Source organism: Lucilia sericata, unplaced genomic scaffold (assembly GCF_015586225.1).
Source record: "Lucilia sericata isolate MDLA Ls3-8-SP2 unplaced genomic scaffold, ASM1558622v1 Contig001459F_arrow, whole genome shotgun sequence".
Lineage (NCBI taxonomy): Eukaryota > Metazoa > Arthropoda > Insecta > Diptera > Calliphoridae > Lucilia > Lucilia sericata.
Window position 1 is genome coordinate 44464 of NW_023995389.1, and position 16627 is coordinate 61090.

Consider the following 16627-nt stretch of genomic DNA (forward strand, 5'->3'; position numbering starts at 1 on the left):
ACAGGTCGCAATTTTGAAGATAATTCAATGAAATTTGGCACATGATCTTCTATAGTCCCAGGGACGAAACCTATTGAAAATGGTTAAGATCGGTCCATTAATCAAACTACAGGTCACAATTTTGAAGATAATTCAATTAAATTTGGCACATGATCTTCTATGGTATCGGAAACAAAGCCTATTGAAAATGGTGAACATGGGTCCATTTTCTCACCTAGCCTCCATACAGCAGAACCCCCGAATAGGGCTTGTAAACCATGTAATCAAACTACAGGTCGCAATTTTGAAGGTAATTCAATGAAATTTGACAGATGATCTTCTATGGTACCGGGGACGAAGCCTATTCTATGGTACCGGGGACGAAGCCTATAGGTCTATTATTTAACCTAGTCCCCATACAACTGAACCCGACGAATAGGGATTTTAGGTTCATAATTATGTTTAATATACTCGTATCTCGAACTGCAATACCAAGTTCTATACTAGCCCCTATACAAATCCCCTTTCAAAATTTGACTTAAATGTTTGTTCAACAATAAATGGCTTAAGTATAATTCAAGGCAAGGTACAATTCAACTTAAATGCTTTATTATGAAAACTAAATCACATTTTATTTTTGTAACATTTTTATTTTGTATTATATGGTCGGCCTCTTCCGACTATAATTTCTTACTTGTTTTTTAATTGAAACAGATTTTCTGAGTTTATTCGTTCTATGAAACTAACAGATTTATCGAACTTCAGTTAATCGACCAAATTATCTAATAGATATAAACAAATTAAAATATATTTCAAGAACTAATTCCATCAAACTACTGCGTAATATCAAAAATACGCGTGTGAGAAACATTTAGGCATAAGAGAACGTGACGTATTTTAAAGATTCAAGTGTGTCTAGTCATAAATTGACTGACCATATCGATGCTGCTCCATCTCAATGGTTGTTTACAAACAATGGACAATAAAGACATTAACGAAAACGAAAAAAACACCTCCAATAAGATTTTGATAATTTTCATGAGATTTCCTAAAGAAGCGACTCTTCTGCTGGACGTTTTATAGATATAAACAGTTCAACTCTTTCTCTTAACAAAGTGTGTGAGTTTTTTATTTTTTAGATCAAAAGATCAGAAATAAACAAGATCACGAAAAATTGCATGTTTTTTTTTTTTCGGCCGCTATAAAATCAAACAATTTCGTACGCAACGGTTTAGTTCGAAAACGTGAATATAAAGACAACGTTACGCGCGGTCTTCGGTAAAATTTTTAATTTTTAATGTATTGCGTACAGATTCTTTAGAATTTCCGTTAAATAAGATTATATACAAAAAAAAAAAAAAAAAAACATAAAGTGACGTGCTTTGAAAGAATTTGTAGATGAATACAAAAAAACAAATATATTTAGGTGGTTAAATTATTTATTGCTTCTTTCTTTTTATTTTTGGGTTTTTTGTGACAAAAGTGTGTGAATAAATATGTAAAATACAAATAAAACAACAACAATTCTATATGATTATTCACCTTGAAATTTTATATGTATTTTTTTTAATAAATGCCACACTATTATTAATATTAAATAAAATTTACGTTCTAATGATGATTTGGATTTAACTGAGAAAAACGATGGCAAATTAAATAAGCCGTTCAGCGAAATTTGAATACAATTTTGCACGTTACAGGCGAAATTTTAAACGTGACTCACGTCTGTGATATAAATCATTGTTACTTTCAATTGTTTGTAATTTAAATTGATAAATCTTCTTTAATTGATTATTGTTTTGTTGTTTGGTTGGAGTTTTTAGTTTAAAAAAATTTCCCGTTTTTGGGTACGCTACACCCCAATAATGGTTTATGAAGATGTTTGGAAAATATTGATTTGATTTTACTTCTATAGTTCAGACTATAGGCTGTTCTATAGTCTAGACTATAGATTGTTCTATAGTCTTGACTATAGACTGTTCTATAGTCTTGACTATAGACTGTTCTATAGTCTAGACTATAGACTGTTCTGTAGTCCAGACTATGGACAGTTGTATAGTCCAGACTGTAGACTGTTCTATAGTTCCGAATATAGACTGTACTATAGTTCCGAATATAGACTGTTCTATAGTCCCAACTATAGACTGTTCCATAGTCCCGACTATAGACTGTTCCATAGTCCCGACTATATACCGTTTTATAGTACCGACTATAGACTGTTTTATAGTATCGACTATAGACTCTTCTATATTCCAGACTATACACTGTTCTATAGTCCTGACTATACACTGTTCTACAGTCCTGACTATACACTGTTCTATAGTTCTGACTATACACTGTTCTATAGTCCAGATTATAGACTGTTCTATATTCCAGACTATAGCCTGTTCTATAGTCCAGACTATAGCCTGTTCTATAGTCCAGACTATAGCCTGTTCTATAGTCCAGACTATAGCCTGTTCTATAGTCCAGATTATAGACTGTTTTATAGTCCAGACTATAGACAGTTCTATAGTCCAGAATATAGACTGTTCTATAGTCCAGACCATAGAATGTTCTATAGTACAGACTATAGACTTTTCTATAGTCAGACTGTAGACTTTTCTATAGTCAGACTGTAGACTGTTCTATAGTCCCGACTATAGATTTCTCTGTAGTCCCGACTACTGATTGCTCTATAGTCAAGACTATAGATTTCTCTATAGTCCAGACTGTAGATTTTTCTATAGTCCAGACTATAGATTGCTCTATAGTCCAGACTATAGATTGCTCTATAGTCCAGACTATAGACTGTTCTATAGTCCAGACTATAGACTGTTCTACAGTCCAGACTATAGACTGTTCTATAGTCCAGACTATAGACTGTTCTATAGTCCAGACTATAGACTGTTCTATAGTCCAGACTATAGACTGTTCTATAGTCCAGACTATAGACAGTTCTATAATCTAGACTATAGACAGTTCTATAGTCCAGACTATAGACTGTTCTATAGTCCATACTATAGACAGTTCTATAGTCCAGACTATAGACAGTTCTACAGTCCAGACTATAGACAGTTCTATAGTCCAGACTATGGACAGTTCTATAGTCCAGACTGTTCTATAGTATAGACTCTTCAATAGTCCAGACTATAGATATTCTATAGTGTTCTATAGTCCAGACTATAGACAGGTATATAGTCCAGACTATAGACAGTTCTATAGTCCAGACTATAGACAGTTCTATAGTCCAGACTATAGACAGTTCTATAGTCCAGACTATAGACAGTTCTATAGTCCAGACTATAGACAGTTCTATAGTCCAGACTATAGACAGTTCTATAGTCCAGACTATAGACAGGTCTATAGTCCAGACTATAGACTGTTCTATAGTCCAGACTATAGACTGTTCTATAGTCCAGACTATAGACTGTTCTATAGTCCAGACTATAGACTGTTCTATAGTCCAGACTATAGACAGTTCTATAGTCCAGACTATAGACAGTTCTATAGTCCAGACTATAGACAGTTCTATAGTCCAGACTATAGACAGTTCTATAGTCCAGACTATAGACAGTTCTATAGTCCAGACTATAGACAGTTCTATAGTCCAGACTATAGACAGTTCTATAGTCCAGACTATAGACAGTTCTATAGTCCAGACTATAGACAGTTCTATAGTCCAGACTATAGACAGTTCTATAGTACAGACTATAGACAGTTCTATAGTCCAGACTATAGACAGTTCTATAGTCCAGACTATAGACAGTTCTATAGTCCAGACTATAGACAGTTCTATAGTCCAGACTATAGACAGTTCTATAGTCCAGACTATAGACAGTTCTATAGTCCAGACTATAGACAGTTCTATAGTCCAGACTATAGACAGTTCTATAGTCCAGACTATAGACAGTTCTATAGTCCAGACTATAGACAGTTCTATAGTCCAGACTATAGACAGTTCTATAGTCCAGACTATAGGCAGTTCTATAGTCCAGACTATAGACAGTTCTATAGTCCAGACTATAGGCAGTTCTATAGTCCAGACTATAGACAGTTCTATAGTCGAGACTGTAGGCAGTTCTACAGTCTAGACTATAGACTGTTCTACAGTCTAGACTATAGACTGTTCTATATTCTATATTCCAGATTATAGACTGTTCTATAGTCCCGATTATAGACCATTCTATATTCCATATTTCATAATAAAGTCTATTCCAGATTATATAACCTTTTGATGCGCCATTTAATTATTTTTAAATTTTATTATCTTTCAAATCTTTTATTAAGTTCTAAAAATTTTAATTACTTGTTTATCTTATTCTTAGTTAATTTATTTATAAATAAATCAATTGTGTTTTTTCCAACACGATTGTTTTTCCTCGTTTTGTTTTCTCTAATTCATGCAATTAATTTAGTTTTTATTTTTGCATCAAATTTGTTTACGGAAGACTATAATTTTCTTTTTCTCGTTAGTTTTATTTTATTTTAATGTGGTGTTGAAATTGTTTTTAATAAATTTTAGTTTTTTGATTTATTAAAATAGTATTGATGGCAGTTTTTTTTTTCTCGTGACTAATCGAGTTAATTGTTTTATTCACTAATCATTTAATTCATTTCTAATTGTTTGTATTCAATTAAATGAAAAATCATTAGGTAATAAAATTAAATACAATTCATGATAATATTGTGTTTAATGTAGTTGATTTTGATTACCAATTGAGTAGTTATATCGTTGTCGAAATTAGAAAAATGTTAGTTATATTTTTTAGTGAAATCGTTTCATGATTTTATCTAGCAGTTGATCATTTGATTTTGTACTTAGAGAAGTAAAAATATTCTTAACTAAATGAGAATTACAATGAATCTGTGCATAATGCATTATTACTAATTACATTCAGACTATATATGAGATCTAAGAGTAATCTTGACTATAGACTGATCTAAGTACAATCTTGACTATAAACTTAATTATAGACTTAAATAATGACCGATCTATAGACCTGATTATAGATTTGACTTGACTATAAATTGATTTAGAGACTTGACTATAGACTGCACTATAGTCTTGACTCTAGACTGATCTATAATATTGACTATAGACTATAGTCTTGACTATAGACTAATCAATAATATTGACTGTAGACAGATCTATAGTCTTGACTATAGACTGATCTATAATATTGAATTTAGAATAATATATATTCTTGACTATAGGCTGGTCAATAGTCTTGACTATATACTTGACTATATATTAAAGTCTTGACTATAGACAGATCTAAATACTGACTGTAGACCGATCAGTAGCCTTGACTATGGACTGATCTTTAGTCCTGAATATATACTGATTATAGTCATGGCTATTGACTATAGACTGATCTGTAGTCTTGACTACAAACTGATCTTTAGCCTTGACTCTAGACTGATCTATAATATTGACTATAGTCTTGACTATAGACTGATCAATAATATTGACTGTAGACAGATCTATAGTCTTGACTATAGGCTAGTCAATAGTCTTGACTATAGACTGATCTATAATATTGAATTTAGAAGGATCTATATTCTTGACTATAGGCTGGTCAGTAGTCTTGACTATAGACTTATCTATAGTATATACTATATACTGATAATTAGTCTTGACTATAGCCTGATCTCTAGTTTTGAAAAGCGAATGATTTAAAGTCTTGACTATAGACTGATTATAGTCTTGACTATAAACTGATCTTCTAGTCTTGACTAAAAAATTATCTTTAGTCTCGACTATTAACTGATCTATAGTTTTGACTATAGACTGATCGATAGTCCTGACTAATGAACGACCTAAGTATAGTTTTGACTATAAACTGATGTAAAGACTTGACTATAAACTGATCTAGAGACTTAGTTATAGGCTGGACTGTAATCAAGTCTATAGTTTTGACTATAGACTGATTATAGACCTTTCTATAGTCTTGACTATAGCCAGATCTATAGTGCTGACTGTAGACCGATCAATAGTCTTGACTATGGATTGATCTTTAGTCCTGAATATAGACTGATTAAAGTCATGACTATAGGCTGAACATAGTATTGACTATAGACTGATCTTTAGTCTTAACTACAAACTGATCTTTAGCCTTGACTATAGACAGATCTTTAATCTTGACTATAGACTGATCTATAGTCTCGAATATTGACTGACTATCGAGTGACTATAAACTGATTGACTATTGATTGATTTATGTTATTGAATAGGAACTGATCTGTAATGATGAGGGTATTAGAAAGCAATTAAGAGGCACTTATATTTTTCATTAATTGCAGATCATTATTAAGTGTTTTTGTAAAAGTTTTAAATTTTCCAGTACTTCCTTCCATTGGCAAGTAGTTTAATTAAAACCATTTATGTTAATAATAAAAATACACACTTTAATATTGACATTTGATTTTCAATAAATAAATATTTATTTATTTTTTTTTTATTAATCAAACAACTTTTTGCAATTTCCATAACAAACACAATTGATAGACAATAGCAAAAATGCACTATCAAGTGCATACTTGGAATCAATAATAAGTAATAATAATATATACAGGGAATTTTCAGACATTGATTTCCGAAGAAAATTATACATACATATATTTACATAATTATCGTCAAGTTCCACCAACTACTTAAATACGATTTGTACAAATTTTCAAGAATAAATAAAAATAAAACTCAAACAAAGAATACTTTCAGAGAACTAGTCACTGCACCATTTACCTTATGTATTCCCTCTCTCACTCCTGCATTAATAAATAATTTCCAAAAAATCCTTTAATTTTATTTTCCCTTAATAAACAACTAATTTAAATCTAAACATTTTAACTAACACCTGCATCTAAAAATAAAATTACAGAAAACCCCTGCACCCTTCTCTCCAAAACCATTTTATTTAGTCTATTTAATTTGAATATCATCATCATCATCACATGCCCGGCTCATCATATTAGTGGCACTTAAATTTTTTCGTAAAAAATACAACAATGACAATAACAACAACGAAAAAAAATTATATCTCTAATATAGAAAACTAAACTGTCATTGCACTTTTATAGTTGCATTTAATTTATTCCAATTTGATAAACACCCGCATTTAAGTTGATATGTTTTTTGTTCGTTTGTTTGTGTTCTCCTGTTTAAAATTGAAATTTTACACGATGCAACTTTCTAAATTTTACGCTATAACAGAGAGTAAATTGCAATGATTTTATTTATCAGATTCACTATATATATATATTACAGATTGTATAGAATATGGTTGATTTTACTCAGTTATAGTCGTTGTTGTTTTTGTTTTTATTTTGTTTGAAAGGCTTGAAATGAAACTGAAAATGATTTTAATTTCAACATTTTATTTAATTTATTCCCCACATGCAACAGACAAAAAACAATTTACTACAAATAAAAAATTTGTATATAATATAACCAACAAATGGCTATTTTCTATATACGACTAAGTCTACAGTAGACGAAAGATAACGGCAATTCACTATAATCTAGATATAGTCGTGACTAAGGTCTGGCCCATAGTTTTGGTTATAGTCAGATTAACTGTTATGACACCAGACAGTAGTATATTCTTCACTACAGATTGAACTGTAGATTATCGTATCGACTGATCTATATTACTAACTATAGACTGATCAATACATTGATCTATAGTCTTGATTGTGAAATGATTTATAGTTTTGACAATAAATTGTCAGTTTTGACTATAGAGTAGTCTATTGTCTTCACTATAGACTAATCTATAGTCTTGACTATAGACTGATCTATAGTCTTGACTATAGACTGATCTATAGTCTTGACTATAGACTGATCTATAGGCTTGACTATAGACTGATCTATAGTCTTGACTATAGACTGATCTATAGTCTTGACTATAGACTGATCTATAGTCTTGACTATAGACTGATCTATAGTCTTGACTATAGACTGATCTATAGTCTTGACTATCGACTGATCTATAGTCTTGACTATAGACTGATCTATAGTCTTGACTATAGATTGATCTATAGTTTTGACTGTAGACTGATCTATAGTTTTGACTGTAGACTGATCTATAGTCTTGACTGTAGACTGATCTATAGTCTTGACTGTAGACTGATCTATAGTCTTGACTGTAGACTGATCTATAGTTTTGACTGTAGACTGATCTATAGTCTTGACTGTAGACTGATCTATAGTCTTTACTATAGACTGATCTACTGTCTTAACTATAGACTAATCTAAAGTCTTGACTATATATATACTGATCTATTGTCTTGACTATAAACTGATCTATAGTCTTGACTATAGACTGATCTATAGTCTTGACTATAGACTGATCTACTGTCTTGACTATAGACTGATCTATAGTCTTGACCATAGAATGATCTATAGTCTTGACTATATACTGATCTATAGTCTTGACTATATACTGATCTATAGTCTTGACTATAGACTGATCTATAGTCTTGACTATAGACTGATCTATAGTCTTGACTATAGACTAATCTATAGTCTTGACTATAGACTAATCTATAGTCTTGACTATAGACTAATCTATAGTCTTGATTATAGACTGATCTATAGTCTTGATTATAGACTGATCTATAGTCTTGATTATAGATTGATCTATAGTCTTAACTGTAGACTGATCTATAGTCTTTACTATAGACTGATCTATAGTCTTTACTATAGACTGATCTATAGCTTTGACTATTGATTGATCTATAGTCTTGACTATAGACTGATCTTTAGTCTTGACTAGAGACTGATCTTTAGCCTTGACAATAGACAGATCTATAGTCTTGACAATAAACAGATCTATAGTCTTGACTAAAGACTGATCTACTATCTTGACTATAGGCTGATCTATAGTCTTGACTATATACTGATCTATAGTCTTGACTATAGACTGACATATGGTATTGACTATAATGGAGATTATTTCCTATAGAATGATCTATAGTCTTGACTATAGACTGATCTATAGTCTTGACTATAGACTGATCTATAGGCTTGACTATAGACTGATCTATAGTCTTGACTATAGACTGATCTATAGTCTTGACTACAGACTGATCTATAGTCTTGACTATAGATTGATCTATAGTTTTGACTGTAGACTGATCTATAGTTTTGACTGTAGACTGATCTATAGTCTTGACTGTAGACTGATCTATAGTCTTGACTGTAGACTGATCTATAGTTTTGACTGTAGACTGATATATAGTCTTGACTGTAGACTGATCTATAGTCTTTACTATAGACTGATCTACTGTCTTAACTATAGACTAATCTAAAGTCTTGACTATAGACTGATCTACAGTCTTGATTATAGACTGATCTATAGTCTTGACTATAAAATGATCTATAGTTTTGACTATATACTGATCTATAGTCTTGACTATATACTGATCTATAGTCTTGACTATAGACTGATCTATAGTCATGACTATAGACTGATCTATAGTCTTGACTATAGACTGATCTATAGTCTTAACTGTAGACTGATCTATAGTCTTTACTATAGACTTATCTATAGTCTTTACTATAGACTGATCTATAGTCTTTACTATAGACTGATCTATAGTCTTTACTATAGACTGATCTATAGTCTTTACTATAGACTGATCTATAGTCTTTACTATAGACTGATCTATAGCTTTGACTATAGATTGCTCTATAGTCTTGACTATAGATTGATCTATAGTCTTGACTATAGACTGATCTTTAGTCTTGACTAGAGACTGATCTTTAGTCTTGACAATAGACAGATCTATAGTCTTGACAATAAACAGATCTATAGTCTTGACTAAAGACTGATCTACAATCTTGACTATAGGCTGATCTATAGTCTTGACTATATACTGATCTATAGTCTTGACTATAGACTGATATATGGTATTGACTATAATGGAGATTATTTCCTATAGACTGATCTATAGTCTTGGATATAGACTGATCTATAGTCTTGACTATAGACTGATCTATAGATTGATCTACAGTCTTGACTTTTGACTGATCTATAGATTGATTAATAGTTTTTACTATAAACTGATCTTTAGTCTTGGTTATAGACTTTTCTATAGAGTGATCCATAATATTTGTGATCAGTGAACTATAATCTTTCTTAATACTATACATGACAGATTTTTAGTCATGTAGTGTATTAGGGTACTTATACATATGTATGTATGAATGTCCCCTCGTGAGACAACACTGAGAATGGGTTTAAATAGTAAATAGCGGTGATGGATTCTATTACGTTTCTTTATTTATTTAATTTACTGTTTATTCTGTTTTAAATATTTTTTTTCGCTAATGCCCACATTTAAATTATTTACTGCTGCTGGTTGTTTGGTTGGTGAATGGTACATCAATGTATCAACATTATAAATGTAATTTTTGGATTTTTTATTGTATATTGAAAAACTACTACTAGATTAACGCAAAAACCTAAATATTATTGATATTGTCAATTTAATACTAGACAATATATTTTTTTTCGTAATATTTTGCGGAATTTTCAATATCATTGACCTTAAATTGGGCGTGTGTGTGTGTATGAATAAAATGAATTTAATTACTTTTCGTATTTTTTTGTTTACATGTAATATATTTTTATATGTTTATAATTTACATGGTCTAGGTAGTATACCATTGTTTACGTTCTTGTTTACTTTGAGGTCATGGTTATTGCAAATTTTTTTTGGTTATTATCAACAACTGTATAGACACAAAATTGTTTTGCGAACTTTATTAGATTTACGGTTTATTATATTCTGTAATTTTGTTTGTTTGTTTTGTGAGTTCTTTTTCATTGTTTACAGATAAAGTTAATTATAGCTGAATTTATATAAAAGTATATTAAATATACTGGAAATATTTATATTATCAATTGAATTTGTATGAATGGAGGGAAAATTATATAAGTTGGAATTACAAATGTGTATGAACATATTAGGAGTATTCACACTTAGCTGGACTAAGTCTATAGTATTGACAAGATATTAGTGTATAATCTTGACTGTTTATAGCCTTAACTATAGGCTAGTTTACAGTCATGGCTACAGATCAGAATATTGTATTAAATTTAGATTCTCTCTAGTTTTCGATATAGATCAGTATATGGTTTTGACTACAGATAAGCTATACTCTTTATTGTAGATCAGCTATAGTCTTGACTGTAAATCACCTAAATCTAGATTATAGATCACCTATAGTCCTTAACTGTAGATCATCTATAGGCTTCACTGTAGATCATCTATAGACTTCACTATATATCGTCATCAAGTTCTAGTTCAGTTCTAGTTCAGATCTAGTTCAGTTCTAGTTCAATTCTAGTTCAGTTCTAGTTCAGTTCTAGTTCAGTTCTAGTTCAGTTCTAGTTCAGTTCTAGTTCAGTTCTAGTTCAGTTCTAGTTCAGTTCTAGTTCAGTTCTAGTTCAGTTCTAGTTCAGTTCTAGTTCAGTTCTAGTTCAGTTCTAGTTCAGTTCTAGTTCAGTTCTAGTTCAGTTCTAGTTCAGTTCTAGTTCAGTTCTAGTTCAGTTCTAGTTCAGTTCTAGTTCAGTTCTAGTTCAGTTCTAGTTCAGTTCTAGTTCAGTTCTAGTTCAGTTCTAGTTCAGTTTCTAGTTCAGTTCTAGTTCAGTTCTAGTTCAGTTCTAGTTCAGTTCTAGTTCAGTTCTAGTTCAGTTCTAGTTCAGTTCTAGTTCAGTTCTAGTTCAGTTCTAGTTCGTTCTAGTTCAGTTCTAGTTCAGTTCTAGTTCAGTTCTAGTTCAGTTCTAGTTCAGTTCTAGTTCAGTTCTAGTTCAGTTCTAGTTCAGTTCTAGTTCAGTTCTAGTTCAGTTCTAGTTCAGTTCTAGTTCAGTTCTAGTCAGTTCTAGTTCGTACTTCAGTTCTAGTTCAGTTCTAGTTCAGTTCAGTTTAGTTCAGTTTTATCTTTCAGTTCTAGTTCAGTTCTAGTTCAGTTTAGTTTCAGTTCTAGTTCAGTTCTAGTTCAGTTCTAGTTCAGTTCTAGTTCTAGTTCAGTTCAGTTTTCTAGTTCAGTTCTAGTTCAGTTCTAGTTCAGTTCTAGTTCAGTTCTAGTTCAGTTCTAGTTCAGTTCTAGTTCAGTTCTAGTTCAGTTCTAGTTCAAGTTCATTCAGTTCAGTTCTAGTTCAGTTCTAGTTCAGTTCTAGTTTCAGTTCTAGTTCAGTTCTAGTTCAGTTCTAGTTCAGTTCTAGTTCAGTTCTTCTTTCAGTTCTAGTTCAGTTTAGTTCAGTTCTAGTTCAGTTCTTCAGTTCGTTCTAGTTCAGTTCTCGTATTTCTAGTTCTCTTGTTCTAGTTCAGTTTTCTATTTCAGTTCTAGTTCAGTTCTAGTTCAGTTCTAGTTCAGTTCTAGTTCAGTTCTAGTTCAGTTCTAGTTCAGTTCTAGTTCAGTTCTAGTTCAGTTCTAGTTCAGTTCTAGTTCAGTTCTAGTTCAGTTCTAGTTCAGTTCTAGTTCAGTTCTAGTTCAGTTCCAGTTCTAGTTCAGTTCAGTTCAGTTCTAGTTCTAGTTCAGTTCAGTTCTAGTTCAGTTCAGTTCTAGTTCAGTTCTAGTTCAGTTCTAGTTCAGTTCTAGTTCAGTTCTAGTTCAGTTCTAGTTCAGTTCTAGTTCAGTTCTAGTTCAGTTCTAGTTCAGTTCTAGTTCAGTTCTAGTTCAGTTCTAGTTCAGTTCTAGTTCAGTTCTAGTTCAGTTCTAGTTCAGTTCTAGTTCAGTTCTAGTTCAGTTCTAGTTCAGTTCTAGTTCAGTTCTAGTTCAGTTCTAGTTCAGTTCTAGTTCAGTTCTAGTTCAGTTCTAGTTCAGTTCTAGTTCAGTTCAAGTTCGGTTCTAGTTGAGTTCTAGTTCAGTTCTAGTTCAGTTTTAGTTCAGTTCTAGTTCAGTTCTAGTTCAGTTCTAGTTCAGTTCACTATAGTCTTCACTATAGATCTTCACTATAGAACATCTATAGTCTTCACTATAGATCATCTACAGTATTCACTATAGATCATCTATAGTCCTCACTATATATCATCTGTTGTCGTTACTATAAATCACCTATAGTCTTTACAGTATATCGTCTATAGTCTTGATTATAGGTTGTCTATAGTCTTCTCTGTAGATCACCTATAGTATACAAGGAGTATGTATTAGAATGAATCTTAATACCTTAATACTATCATTAGTTAACTAGATTTACGTCATTTAATAAGTTTAGATAATTTGATAGCGGAAAATACATGAGTGATATAAATATAATAATATCTAATAATAATTTCTATATATAAAAAAATACATAATAATAACCGCCTACAAATTCGGCAACTAATTCAAAATTTAGGATTACCCAGCAAACAATCTTTAATTGTTGTGAAATTAATGGTTATGTTAAAATACTAGGCAAATGTGAAATGTCGAACGTTTAAAAATTTAGTATTTTTATCAAACATTATTCTCTAATATATTTCAAATATGGTGTTAATTAGACACAATTAAAATTAAATAATTACAAATATTTTTTTATTTAGTTATCAATTTTTAATTAATGTCATTCCCCTGATTTAATTATAACGAAATTTCATGACGACATTTAATTATTAAGTACAGTCAATCACATTAAATATAATTGCATTATTATTCGTGCTAATTTACTATTCAAAAGTCGTTCATCATTTTGACTGATTTTATTTCTATTTTTCTCCATAATTAATTAATTGTAACTAACCTTGATTTTGCAATGAGAAAGTTTGAATTTCTATTAAATCTGCATAGATTTTTTTTTAAATGCAAATAAATCAGGTACAAATTTGCTCTCTTCTAAGTAGAAAATGATTCATAGCCGTACACTACGTAAATATTTAAAGTATTATAATTAAGAATATAATTGTTCTATTAGAAATTTCTACAGAAAAAAAATTAAGCTAGATAAAAGCCAGTTATAATAGTTGAACAAAAATAAAATTGAAACCGACATTTTTTCTTTACTCATACGTAGGTATTAGGGTGGCCTTTGTTCATGTTTGGTACCAGATCAGTTCAAGTTCTGTTCTAGTTCAGTTCTAGTTTAGTTCTAGTTCAGATCTAGTTCAGTTCTAGTTCAGTTCTAGTTCAGTTCTAGTTCAGTTCTAGTTCAGATCTAGTTCAGTTCTAGTTCAGTTCTAGTTCAGATCTAGTTCAGTTCTAGTTCAGTTCTAGTCCAGTTCTAGTTCAGTTCTAGTTCAGTTCTAGTTCAGTTCTAGTTCAGTTATAGTTCAGTTATAGATCAGTTATAGTTCAGTTATAGTTCAGTTCTAGTTCAGTTACAGTTCAGTTGTAGTTCAGTTCTAGTTCAGTTCAAGTTCAGTTCAGTTCAGTTCTAGTTCAGTTCTAGTTCAGTTCTAGTTCAGTTCTAGTTCAGTTCTAGTTCAGTTCTAGTTCAGTTCTAGTTCAGTTCTAGTTCAGTTCTAGTTCAGTTCTAGTTCAGTTCTAGTTCAGTTCTAGTTCAGTTCTAGTTCAGTTCTAGTTCAGTTCTAGTTCAGTTCTAGTTCAGTTCTAGTTCAGTTCTAGTTCAGTTCTAGTTCAGTTCTAGTTCAGTTCTAGTTCAGTTCTAGTTCAGTTCTAGTTCAGTTCTAGTTCAGTTCTAGTTCAGTTCTAGTTCAGTTCTAGTTCAGTTCTAGTTCAGTTCTAGTTCAGTTCTAGTTCAGTTCTAGTTCAGTTCTAGTTCAGTTCTAGTTCAGTTCTAGTTCAGTTCTAGTTCAGTTCTAGTTCAGTTCTAGTTCAGTTCTAGTTCAGTTCTAGTTCAGTTCTAGTTCAGTTCTAGTTCAGTTCTAGTTCAGTTCTAGTTCAGTTCTAGTTCAGTTCTAGTTCAGTTCTAGTTCAGTTCTGGTTCAGTTCTAGTTCAGTTCTAGTTCAGTTCTAGTTCAGTTCTAGTTCAGTTCTAGTTCAGTTCTAGTTCAGTTCTAGTTCAGTTCTAGTTCAGTTCTAGTTCAGTTCTAGTTCAGTTCTAGTTCAGTTCTAGTTCAGTTCTAGTTCAGTTCTAGTTCAGTTCTAGTTCAGTTCTAGTTCAGTTCTAGTTCTAGTTCTGTTCAGTTCTAGTTCAATTCTAATTCAGTTCTAGTTTATTTTAAACCCAATATTTTCGCCGTCAACCTAAAGTGTGCGTCAGGGTGTAAATAACCGGCAACGATGATATAACGATAGCGTTACCATATGTTTGTTTCAATTATTCTTTTTTTTTTTTTCGTTTACAGTAATTGAAAAACAACAAAAATAGCAACAAATTGTAAGCTTCCCTTAATTTTGTTATTTTTGTCATTATTTTGTTGTTGTTGCGGTTTAAAGTGTTTAAATAAGCTTAAGTAGAAAACAACAACTAAAAATTGCAATGATAACAAAAAAATGTTGCAGAGTTTAAAAAGAATTAATTAATTTAACTTAGAAAGATTTACAGCTGTGGTTGCAGGCAAGAAGAGCTTAAGTGGAACATAAAGAGTTTATGAATTTTTAGTAAAGGAGCATTTGGGGAATATTTCATTCTCCCAGAGTTTGATAGTAATTAAATGAATGCATTCTTTTGAAAACCTATTACTCAAACGCAATAATAAACAACAAATTGTTTCGACTAGTAAAAATCAACAACAAAAGTCAAATGTATATAGATACTCACATAGATAGACAGGCAGTTAGGTCGACATTCATACATGAACATTTATATGGAATCACAACAACGAATTTTGTATTTCTCATTTGATTTCAAGCTACTGATTGTGAGAACATACTACTTGAACGCTTTGAATACTCATACTTATTGAGTTGGAACTACAACTACACAAAAAACAACAACAGCAAAAAAAAAAAAAAAAACTAACAAATTATAAACAACAGAACCTGTCGAGCTTAATTGTATTCTAAAGTGACCGGCGACCACTTTTATAATCACAATCAAACCTTTGTAGACTGTAGACGCGCAAAGACCACAAAACCTAACGAGTTAAACAAAAAACATATTTTATTAAACAAATCTTTTTAAAAAAAAGTGGAAATTTTAAAAATAAAAGTTTTTATTTTCAATAAATAATTCCTTAAAATTTTAACTATTTCTAGAAATATTATTCAATAACACAAATATTTAAAAAAAAATATCTACAAAAAATAAACAAAAAAAAATCTGTGAATTTTTTTAACCAGCTATCATTTGTTGAATTAATAAACAACAACAAAAAAAATAAATTATTTATAAACAAAAATTGTGAGTGAATTTGGAAGCTAAAAAAAATCAAACAAAAAAATCAACAGCATAAAAATGAAATTATTTATGGCTGTATTGTTCGCCACCTTGGCTTTGAATGGCGTTTTGTCATTACCAGGTAAGTGGGTCAAAAATTGTATTTATTTTACTTACATAAGTATTCATTTCTACAATATGTTCTACTTCAGTTGTACTCATTCCTTTTGCATTTAACTGATTTATGGGTTTGAACTATATTCTTTTTTTCGAACTTTTTACAATGTATTTTCTTAAAAGAAATCAGTTTTTTTCCCCCAAAATAGGTTAAGATTAACTAAACTTTACATTGTATTGCCTGGCGTTGAAAGTAAATAAATAAATTAAGTTGATAAATTTCTTTTAAGGGAATTCATTGCAGTTTCACGTTTCTTTTTAATGTTCAATGACATTTT

General features: G+C 30.8%; 1 long non-coding RNA gene across 1 annotated transcript; it reads left to right on the forward strand.

The window, feature by feature from the left end:
• The first annotated feature begins 1193 nt into the window (after nt 1–1193).
• LOC119611472 lies at nt 1194–16228 on the forward strand. The gene is made up of 2 exons (XR_005232067.1): nt 1194–1405; nt 16052–16228. It is a non-coding gene; the product is annotated as an uncharacterized LOC119611472 (long non-coding RNA).
• The last annotated feature ends 399 nt before the right edge of the window (nt 16229–16627 follow it).